The sequence below is a fragment of the Bufo gargarizans genome, chromosome 4, assembly GCF_014858855.1.
Source record: "Bufo gargarizans isolate SCDJY-AF-19 chromosome 4, ASM1485885v1, whole genome shotgun sequence".
Lineage (NCBI taxonomy): Eukaryota > Metazoa > Chordata > Amphibia > Anura > Bufonidae > Bufo > Bufo gargarizans.
In genome coordinates, this window is record NC_058083.1 from 158,370,569 (window position 1) to 158,382,846 (window position 12,278).

Sequence of the window (12,278 nt, forward strand, 5' to 3'; positions counted from 1 at the left end):
TCCAGGAAAAGTATCTCGGTGTGTAAAGCTGCAGGAAAACAGCTACAAAGTTCTTACGCATTGGTATTATACACCACAACGTTTACATGCTATGTTCCCAGAGGTTAGCCCCATTTGCTGGAGATGTGATCATGATGTCGGGACTCAGAGTCATATTTGGTGGTCATGTACTAAAATACAAACTTATTGGCAAATGATCTGTGGGGATTTATCCCGTATAAGTAGAGTACCAGTCCGGGCGTCGCCCAAGTTATGTCTTTTTAGTTTACTAGGAGAAGTAGCTGGTAAAAGATTGAAGGAGAATAACATCTTGTGTAAAATATTACTAGCTGCTGCACGTATTCTTGTGGCGGTATATTGGAAGAAACCCGAACCCCCATCTATGCAACATTGGTATCTGAAGTGTGACCAAATTTATAGAATGGAACAGTTAGCTCACTGGGATTCCAGGACACCCCAACGTTTTGCAGATATATGGAGGCCGTGGAAGGAGTTTAGGGGATTTACTGACTAAGATGGTACCCCCTGATGGTTATGACAAGGTCTATAGAAATAGTTCAGTTAGTGACATAATTGTGATAAGGAGATATACCATGCCTAGAAATATAACTGGGACACGAAGTTCTATCGTGCCTCTACTGTACCTTTACCCTCTTCCCCTTGGACTTTCCTCACCCCCATCTTTCCCCCTCCCCATCCCATCCCCTCTGGAGGATGTTCATCCCCCACAGTTGTGTTATGTTATGCCTGATGAAGCGATCTACTGATGTTATTAATATCATTGTATCAGATGTAATGATTGTCACTTAAGCATGCTGATGTATCTAAGACATTGTCAATGCGACTCTTTTATTGAATTTCAGTATATATTCAATATCGCTAAGAAACAATAAAAAAACAATTTGAAGTAAAAAAAAAAATAAATAAAAAAAATAAAAAAATAAATAAATAAAATATTTTCTTAACATTTTTACACAAAACTGCATCATTATTATTTATGAACTGTGAAGCAGTAAGATCACCTTGTTATAAATAAGGAATGTCTGATGTGTGAGTTAGTAAATTATGGTCATTTTTACATTATTGCTATTATTATTATTGCTTATATAACTCATTTTCTTAAAACCATACTCCCAGATGCTGATAGGTAAATGATTGAGAGTAACTATGTATTTTACTTCTTATAGATAAGCTTTATGGTTCTTTTATGAGTAGTAAAAAGAGTAGTACGTGTTTGAAAAATACTTCCATATGACATATAAATCTGAAAAAATTAATATTAAGATAGAGGGGTCCTTTATTATAGTTTTCTAAGGGCGAAAAGTCACAATTTTGTCAGAAGTGCCAGTTTGCAGCAAAATATGTGAATTTTTAGCTTTTTGGGAGGTCCTTGCCACTTTTCCCAATAAGTGGGCCGGGTGTGGCCAGGGGTAGTGTGGCGTGGATGGGAGGAGATGAGAGCTCTGTGGCCAGACTCACTTAACAATATGTATGCCAGAAAACTGGCACAACACCAGAAGTCTACTTTAGTTTCTGGATGGAGTCGATTTCAGTTCTGGTGCACCGACAGCAGAAGATGCAACAAATTTATTAAGAGGTATGCGCCTAATTAAATTAGTTATATCTTCCTCTAGAGATGTTTTCACAAAAACTAGCATGTGAAATGCTCGTCTTAGTAAATGACCTCATAGAAATAATAGAAATGTGTACAATATTTGGACATCTTCCTCTAATTCTATTGTCAGCATTCATTGTTTCTATCTTTCTATACTTCCTTGTATCAGTTAAAATGTGTCATAGCCCAAAGCAACAGGTTAGCAATATGGTCATACACATACACCATATGGACACACCTTTTCATCATTGAATTCAGGTGTTTCAGTCAGTCCTATTGCCACAGAAGTATAAAATCCAGCACCTAGTCATGCTGTCTACCTTTACAAACATTTGCGAAAGAATGGGTCATTTGAATTCAACTGTGGCCCTGGAAAAACATCAACTCAGTTGGTGGTTGGGAGTGATTGCAGAGTTCTGAGGCACATAGGGGGACATTAGGCACATCCCCTGGCAGTGCAGGGGATATCAACACAGGTGCAGAAACCCCCCATAAAAGTGTCTAACGCTCTGCTGACTTGATAAGTGCTGAGTTCCAAACCTCCTTTGGCATTAACATCAGCACAGAGACTGTGCACCAAGAGCTTCATGACATGGGTTTCCATGGCTGAGCAGCTGCATGCAAACCTTACATCACCAGGCACAATACCAAGCGTCGGATGAAGTGATATAAAGCACACTGCCACAGGACTCTAGAGCAGTGGAAACGTGGTCTCTGGAGAGATGAATCGTTAATGTACTGCTTCCGGATTACTCATTCACGATGTAATTGATGTGTCAACCCTGCCGATTGTAGTTGCAATCAACTGTTACCGTTTGTTTCTGAAAAACTTCAATACACAAATATTTTAAAAGAATCATGCTTCCCTATCTGGCAGTCTGATGGACAAATCTTGGTTTCCATCTTTGTGGGAACAGTTTGGGGGTGGCCCTTTTCTGTTCCAGCATGACGGTGCACAAAACAAGATCCATCCAGGCATGGTTGGGTGAGTTTGGTGTGGAAGAAATGACTGGTCCACTCAGAGCCCTGACCTCAGCACCATCAAAATCCTTTGGGATGAATTAGAATGGAGAATATGAGCCAGGCCCTCTCATCCAACGTGAGTGTCTGACTTCACAAATGTTCCAGATGAATGGGCAAAAATTTCCAGACTTATTCCGAAATCGTCTAGAAAACCTTTTAGAAGACTGGAATCTTTTTTATCTGCAAAGGGGGGACCAACTCCATATTATTCTATGTGGATTTAGAATAGGGTGTCATAAAATGTCCTGCAGGTTTAATGTGTAGGTGTCACAATGCTTTTAAATTTTTGCAACTCATCAGTGTTTGATCAGTGGGGAACCAACCTGTGTAAGCACCGCCTCCCCTTTATTGCTTACATAGGCATGGTACTATTGACAGCCGTGTTGGCACAGGCTGACTGGGAAAGCATGACAGCCCAAAAGTGAATGTTATAATAACAGGGATAATAAACACAGTGACGTCACAGTCCAGGAATAATGCACACAGTGATGTCAAAATAGTAGGATAATGTACAGAGTGATGTCACAGTATAGGGATTAGTGTTCAGCAAAGCATGCTTCGAATCATAGATCCAAAGTCGCTTAGTTTGAATGCTGTAAGGAGACCCATCTCCCAGGGGCATACATAGAAATCACTGGGCCCCATAGCAAGCATCTGAATTGGGCCCCCTAAACCCGCCCACTACCCACCCTTGGCCCGTCCCGCCTCCTGTCCTTGCTCCTCCCATGCCACACACCCATTAAAGAATCCCTAATGCCCCCCAAAATGCCTGGGGGGGGAAGGAGTAGGAGAGCACACCGTCCACTATGAGCCCCCCAAACACTTAATGCCCCCCAAAATGCTCAGGACAGTGTGCTTTCCTTCTACTCCTCTCCCCCCTGGCCCTGGGTATTTTGGGGGGCATTAGGGTTGGGGGGCTCATACAGGACAGAGTAGGAGGAAAGCAGACTGTCCTCTATGAGCCCCCCTCCCCAGAGTAGGAGGAAAGCAGACTGTCCTCTATGAGCCCCCCCTCCCTATGAGTTCTCTTGCTGCCTGGCAGTGGCATGCAATGCTGCATTAATCTATCCCTTCCCGTTCCCATACACAACAACAAACCAACCATGGCACACCAACCAATCAATAGAAGGTGACCACCGCCCGGGACTCTGTGTCCGGTTAGGAGCGGTCGGGCAGGCAGGCAGACCTTCAGTCTGGGGCTGGGCCTGGGCTCAGTGCAGGGTGCACAGCCTACTTCACTCGCTCAGGTCAGAGAATGAATGGGTTTAAGCGGTGCCCGCTCCTGCTGCCTGCAAACACTGGCCAATCAGCAGCTGCCTCTTTGTGCTGCTGACTTGTGCTGATTGGCCAGTGTGAAAAGAGAACACGCCAGCACCCTGGCCGGGAGAATCAAGTTCATGCAGTGAGGCAGGTTAATACAAGACGCGCGGTGGGCGGGGCCCGCAGATCAAAGGCAAAGGCAAGTGCCGCGGGCCCGCTGCGCCTGCACCACATTGTGTGTAGTGTACTACTAGTACTGGCTAAAATAAACGGAGGGGACGGGGCCTTCCCTGCGCTCCGGGCCCCCCTGTGCTGCGGGCCCCATAGCAATAGCATGGTCTGCCTATATTGGCGGTACGCCACTGCTGTCTCCATACAGCATTTAAATGTATGAGCTTCGCGGAGGTGAAATTTGTTATGTCCAAAGTCTCACAAGACTTCATTGAATAACTTGGACCATCGATTATTCAACTTGAAAACCATTTTAAAACTATGATGCGAAGTCTGCTTTGCTATCAACTGGTACCGAAGCTGACTTCGGATTGCAGTCTTAGGCCTCTTTCACACGACCGTATGGCTTAGGCCGAATGCACACGGCCATGGAACACGGACGTGAGCGGTCCGTGGTATCCCAGCCTGGCATCCTGCTGACATTGGTTGCTATGACGCCGTGCGCTTCATGCCGCCGCTGCACTACAGTAATACACTCAGCAGGATGCCAGGCCGGGATACCACAGGCCGCAGCCGTGTGCATGCGGCCTTATTCAGTATTTTGCGGTCCAAATTTAATGGATCCATTGTTAGGTTTTTTGTTTCCATTTCAATTCCGTTTTTCTGTTCCGTTTTTCCGTATGCCATATACAGTATACAGTAATTACATAGAAAAAATTGGGCTGGGCATAACATTTTCAATGGATGGATTTTCAATGGATGGTTCTGCAAAAACGGAATGGATACGGAACACATACGGAGTACATTCCATATGTGTTCCGTTTATTTTTTGGCGACCTATTGACTTGAATGGAGCCACGGAACATGATTTGCGGGCAATAATATGACATGTTCTATCTTTCAACGGAACGGAAAAGCAGAAATATGGAAACGAAATGCATACAGAGTGCATTCAGGTTTTTTTGCGGAACCATTGAAATGAATGGTTCCGTATACGGACCGTATACAGAACACCAAAAACGGCCCGCAAACGAAAAAAAAAAAAACGGTTGTGTGAAAGAGACCTTAAAATGTTTTTAAAGTTGTAGAATCGAACGCTGAAGTTCTTTCGACTTTATGAATTTCACCTCCGCGAAGCCCATACATTTGAACACTGTATGAAGACGGGTCTCCGTTCAGCATTCAAACAAAGTTTTGAACAAAGCGACTTCGGATCTATGAACACTAAACATGATATAGCACTGAGATGACCTCACAACGAAAAAAAAACTATAATGATGGTATAATGTACGCATGATATATTACAGGAATAATACAAAAAGTAAAAATGGGCCCCTTAGTTGTTGGGCCCCATGGCAGCTGCCACCCTGATAGTTACATCCATGACATAATGCTAGAAAGGCAAGACAAAAAAAAAAATATCTTGCTTCTTCAGGCAATTATTAATTATTGGCTAATGGAAAGGTTATGTACTGAGGTAATACTTCAGGGATATTGTGTGATATCAGTATATATGGTTAAGTATGCAGATATTCCAAGTGCGTATGTGATTTTATAGGTTATACCGTTCTCCTATGTGCATGCAAGTCACGCATCACAATTATCAATTTACTAAGTTAAAAGATATGGGGCTTGTATTATCTTGGTACAGGATGGTACATTGTAAGGCAATAAAATCGGCATAATTATCTTCAATTGATATAAGAAGCAATGAGACAGCAACAACTATTAATTGCAGAGTTTCCTATCAGTAACTAAGAAAAACAACAACTGAGATGTATACAAGCGAAAAAGTAAATTTTTATTCTGGACTTCTATTTATTATTTTTTTATTTTTATTAAATGACCTGCCGTAAGTTGTATTTTGTTAAGGCACTCTTTAGACACCCACCCAGCAGTCAATGGCAGATCCAGTAACTTACAGGTGACGTCTCCACGAATTTGAGTTGTTCGCTTTCGTTTTCTTCTCAGTTTGGTCCATACCATAACGGGCAGACGTCTTTGGTCAGGGGTGTGCAGCGCCCTCTGCCACATAATAGGACATAAGTATTACTATATGGCGCATGGTAGATGGTAGATGGGGGATGGTTAGAGATTTTCTCAAATCAGCCCCAAATTTATAAAGGCCCTGTCATCCTTCTGCTCCCAATACTGTGCCCGCTCTGCTCCCCCAAGCCCACAAACACTATACTGTCAGAAATAATAGTGCCATACAGATAGTCTCCCCTTAGTAATAGTGCTCTCAGACTGCCCTCATTAGTAATAGCTAGTATGAATTAGCTGGGGCCAATGGCCTCACCCTCACAACACATCACCCTCTCCACACACCCTTTTTGTATGCTTTGCGAGGGTGACGTAAAATGCAGATTGCAACTAGAAAATACGCAAAGCTTCAAATCCAGTGCGTTTGCAACTTTTATTTTCACCAAACAGAGATGTAGAGGAAATCTTCAATCAGCAGGTTTTAGAGCAGGAGGAGCTGCGCAGATCGATATATAGGTTTACAAAGGACATCTATCAGCAGATATGTACCTATGAAACTGGCTGACATGTTGCATGTGCAATTGGCAGCTGAAGACATCTGTGTTGGTCCCATGTTCATAGGTTCCCGCAATACTAAGAAAATTTTTATTTTAATGTATGCAAATGAACTTCTAGGAGAAATGAGGGCATTGTCGTTACACCAGGGGCATAGCTAGAAGTGACTGGGCCCCACAGCAAATTTTTGTATGGGCCCCACATATTGAGCTGTTGATATCATCATATTAGTCTCCATAATCTAATTAAAAATATACTATATTCACCTCACCTGTCCTTTCATTTTTGATAAATGTTACTCACGTCCGGGCCCGCATGGTGTCCTGGCAGCAGCCTCAAGTAATGTAATCGTGCATGCACCAGAAAGCAGAGAAAGCTGACCCCTCAGTGACCACAGCTGCAGCTGACTGAAGCTGATTGTTGTTCAAGACCCAGATCCTGTCCAGGGAAAGGGGAGGCTGATAAGAGCTGAGGAACAAAGCTGCATACCCTGACCTCATGTCTGCTGGAGAGACTGGTTGTTTGGTTCAGAGTCATCAGCGGATTAAGAGCAGACCCGGGTCGGTAAGATCGTGCACGCACCTCATTGCAGAGTTGCCGCCTAGAGACTGAGACCAGGCCTATAGTTAGCTAGTTAGGGTCTCTGCTTTGTGTCAGGCCTAAAGTGCTACTGGTACTACAAGGACTACAAGGACATTGCACATTTGAGAGGCAATAAACACCCCCATGAACTCCATCCAGTTCAGCGTTTTGCTCAGGAATAATAATCAGGCACATGCTACCAGACTAGTTTTGGGAGGGGGAATACAATATAGCACGGTAAGATTGTAAACTGTTGTGTTGTACAGCAGGCAGGCTAGCCCATACTAAGCACCTAAACAATTGTTTGCGTTTGCTTCTGGGCAATAATAGGTACGGCGACGCAGTTTTAGTTGTGCCCGCCAATAGGTAAATTACCGCAAAACTACCTCCAGCATCCATCAGAGGGCGCCGTGCTGTGCAACACAGGGGTCTCAGCCTTTAGACTGGGTGTATGTAAATGTATTTTATGTTCTCAGCATTTGTGGTTGTGTTTATTACCACGTGTTAGTAAAAAAAAATTTTTTTTAAAGCTGGCGTTGGAGTTACTTTGCTCGTTCGTGACTTCGCTGTATCCTGGGGAGCCCACCCCGCTACACGGCTTACAACTTGGCATAGTCGGCAGGATACAGCGACCGTTATGGATGAATAATCAGCAGGAGACCTTCTCCCGGCGCCGATGGCACCAGTCCAGGACCAGCTCAGCGTGTGCCAGTGCAAGGCCAACTTGCCCCAACATCACTGATACAGCTTGTCCCTGCCATGCCCGCCCCAGTAGGGTACATCCCCGTTGGGACGCTATTGCGTCATCTGCCAAAATTTTACGGTAAAAACATGACGTTGCAGGACTGGACTGAAAGGGTGCGAAGTGCGGTTAGAATGTGTAACCTGACCCCCGAGCTGCGGGCAGAGGTTGCACTGGGGGATCTAGAGGGTAACGTCAGACAAACAGTGATGGTAAGGCCCGAATCCGAGAGAGACACCCTAGAGAAAATATTCTCCCTGCTGGAGAGAGTCGGGGGGTAGGGGGCATGCTAAAGTAGTGCAGTTGCGGAGCCACTTCTTAAACCGACAACAGCGAGAGGACGGGACCCTGATGCAGTACTCCAATGCCCTACAGGAGACGCTAAATGAAATACAGCGGCGAGACCCAGAGGCCATGGGAGCCTTTTGGGAGGTGGACCGGCTACTAAGAGACCAGTTCATAGTGGGGCTCTCCAGCAAGTTCTAACAGGAAAAAATGGCAAGAGATGACCTGGACGACGGCCAACATAACATTCTTCAGCATCTACCTAGCCGCCGTGGATAGAAAGGAAGAGCACATGCCTGTGGCGACGAGAGTAGTGATTAGCACCCATGCTACAGGGGACTGGTCGGGGTCTGAAGACTCAGAGTCCTTAACCACTTCAGCCCCGCTAGGTGAAACCCCCTTCATGACCAGAGCACTTTTTACACTTCGGCACTACACTCCTTTCACCGTTTATCGCTCGGTCATGCAACTTACCACCCAAATGAATTTTACCTCCTTTTCTTCTCACTAATTGAGCTTTCATTTGGTGGTATTTTATTGCTGCTGACATTTTTTCTTTTTTTGTTATTAATCAAAATGTAACGATTTTTTTGCAAAAAAATGACATTTTTCACTTTCAGCTGTAAAATTTTGCAAAAAAAACGACATCCATATATAAATTTTTCGCCAAATTTATTGTTCTACATGTCTTTGATTAAAAAAAAATGTTTGGGCAAAAAAAAAAAAATGGTTTGGGTAAAAGTTATAGCATTTACAAACTATGGTACAAAAATGTGAATTTCCGCTTTTTGAAACAGCTCTGACTTTCTGAGCACCTGTCATGTTTCCTGAGGTTCTACAATGCCCAAACAGTAGAAAACCCCCACAAATGACCCCATTTCGGAAAGTAGACACCCTAAGGTATTCGCTGATGGGCATAGTGAGTTCATAGAACTTTTTATTTTTTGTCACAAGTTAGCGGAAAATGATGATGATTTTATTTTTTTTATTTTTTTCTTACAAAGTCTCATATTCCACCAACTTGCGACAAAAAATAAAAAATTCTAGGAACTCGCCATGCCCCTCACGGAATACCTTGGGGTGTCTTCTTTCCAAAATGGGGTCACTTGTGGGGTAGTTATACTGCCCTGGCAATTTAGGGGCCCAAATGTGTGAGAAGAACTTTGCAATCAAAATGTGTAAAAAATGACCGGTGAAATCCAAAAGGTGCACTTTGGAATATGTGCCCCTTTGCCCACCTTGGCAGCAAAAAAGTGTCACACATCTGGTATCGCTGTACTCAGGAGAAGTTGGGGAATGTGTTTTGGGGTGTCATTTTACATATACCCATGCTGGGTGAGAAAAATATCTTGGTCAAATGCCAACTTTGTATAAAAAAAATGGGAAAAGTTGTCTTTTGCCAAGATATTTCTCTCATCCAGCATGGGTATATGTAAAATGACACCCCAAAACACATTCCCCAACTTCTCCTGAGTACAGCGATACCAGATGTGTCACACTTTTTTGCTGCCAAGGTGGGCAAAGGGGCACATATTCCAAAGTGCACCTTTTGGATTTCACCAGTCATTTTTTACACATTTTGATTGCAAAGTTCTTCTCACACATTTGGGCCCCTAAATTGCCAGGGCAGTATAACTACGCCACAAGTGACCCCATTTTGGAAAGAAGACACCCCAAGGTATTCCGTGAGGGGCATGGCGAGTTCCTAGAATCTTTTATTTTTTGTTGCAAGTTAGTGGAATATGAGACTTTGTAAGGAAAAAAGAAAAAAAAAGAAAAATCATCATTTTCCGCTAACTTGTGACAAAAAATAAAAAATTCTAGGAACTCGCCATGCCCCTCACGGAATACCTTGGGGTGTCTTCTTTCCAAAATGGGGTCACTTGTGGCGTAGTTATACTGCCCTGGCAATTTAGGGGCCCAAATGTGTAAGAAGTACCTTGCAATCAAAATCTGTAAAAAATGGCCTGTGAAATCCGAAAGGTGCACTTTGGAATATGTGCCCCTTTGCCCACCTTGGCTGCAAAAAAGTGTCACACATCTGGTATTGCCGTACTCAGGAGAAGTTGGGGAATGTGTTTTGGGGTGCCATTTTACATATAACCATGCTGGGTGAGAGAAATATCTTGGCAAAAGACAACTTTTCCTATTTTTTTATACAAAGTTGGCATTTGACCAAGATATTTTTCTCACCCAGCATGGGTATATGTAAAATGACACCCCAAAACACATTCCCTAACTTCTCCTGAGTACGGCGATACCAGATGTGTGACACTTTTTTGCAGCCTAGATGCGCAAAGGGGCCCAAATTCCTTTTAGGAGGGCATTTTTAGACATTTGGATCCCAGACTTCTTCTCACACTTTCGGGCCCCTAAAATGCCAGGGCAGTATAAATACCCCACATGTGACCCTACTTTGGAAAGAAGACACCCCAAGGTATCCAATGAGGGGCCTGGCGAGTTCATAGAAATTTTTTATTTTTTGCATAAGTTAGCGGAAATTGATTTTTTTGGTTTTTTTCTCACAAAGTCTCACTTTCCGCTAACTTAGGACAAAAATTTCAATCTTTCATGGACTCAATATGCCCCTCAGCAAATACCTTGGGGTGTCTTCTTTCCGAAATGGGGTCACATGTGGGGTATTTATACTGCCCTGGCTTTTTAGGGGCCCTAAAGCGTGAGAAGAAGTCTGGAATATAAATGTCTAAAAATGTTTACGCATTTGGATTCCGTGAGGGGTATGGTGCGTCCATGTGAGATTTTATTTTTTGACACAAGTTAGTAGAATATGAGACTTAGTAAGAAAAAACAAAAACAAAAACAAACAAAAAATTTCCGCTAACTTGTGCCAAAAAAAATGTCTGAATGGAGCCTTACAGGGGGGGGGGGGGGTGATCAATGACAGGGGGGTAATCACCCATATAGACTCCCGGATCACCCCCCTGTCATTGATCACCCCCCTGGTAAGGCTCCATTCAGACATCCGTATAATTTTTACGGATCCATGGATCGGATCCGCAAAACACATGCGGACGTCTGAATGAAGCCTTACAGGGGGGTTATCAATGACAGGGGGTGATCAGGGTGATCAGGGTGATCACCCCCCTGTCACTGATCACCCCCCCTGTAAGGCTCCATTCAGACATCCGCATGATTTTTTACGGATCCATGGATACATGGATCGGATCCACAAAACACATGCGGACGTCTGAATGGAGCCTTACAGGGGGGTTATCAATGACAGGGGGTGATCAGGGTGATCACCCCCCTGTCACTGATCACCCCCCCCTGTAAGGCTCCATTCAGACATCCGCATGATTTTTTACGGATCCATGGATACATGGATCGGATCCACAAAACACATGCGGACGTCTGAATGGAGCCTTACAGGGGGGTTATCAATGACAGGGGGTGATCACCCCCCTGTCACTGATCACCCCCCCTGTAAGGCTCCATTCAGACATCCGCATGATTTTTTACGGATCCATGGATACATGGATCGGATCCACAAAACACATGCGGACGTCTGAATGGAGCCTTACAGGGGGGTGATCAATGACAGGGGGGTGATCAGGGAGTGTATATGGGTGATCACCCGCCTGTCATTGATCACCCCCTGTAAGGCTCCATTCAGACGTCCGCATGTGTTTTGCGGATCCGATCCATGTATCCATGGATCCGTAAAAATCATGCGGACGTCTGAATGGAGCCTTACAGGGGGGTGATCAATGACAGGGGGGTGATCAATGACAGGGGGTGATCAGGGAGTGTATATGGGTGATCACCCGCCTGTCATTGATCACCCCCCTGTAAGGCTCCATTTAGACGTCCGTATGCGTTTTGCGGATCCGATCCATGTATCCGTGGATCCGTAAAAATCATACGGACGTCTGAACGGAGCCTGACAGGGGGGTGATCAATGACAGGGCGGTGATCAATGACAGGGGGTGATCAGGGAGTTTATATGGGATGATCATGGGTGATCAGGGGTTTATAAGGGGTTAATAAGTGACTGGGGGGGGTGTAGTGTAGTGTGGTGTTTGGTGCGACTGTACTGACCTA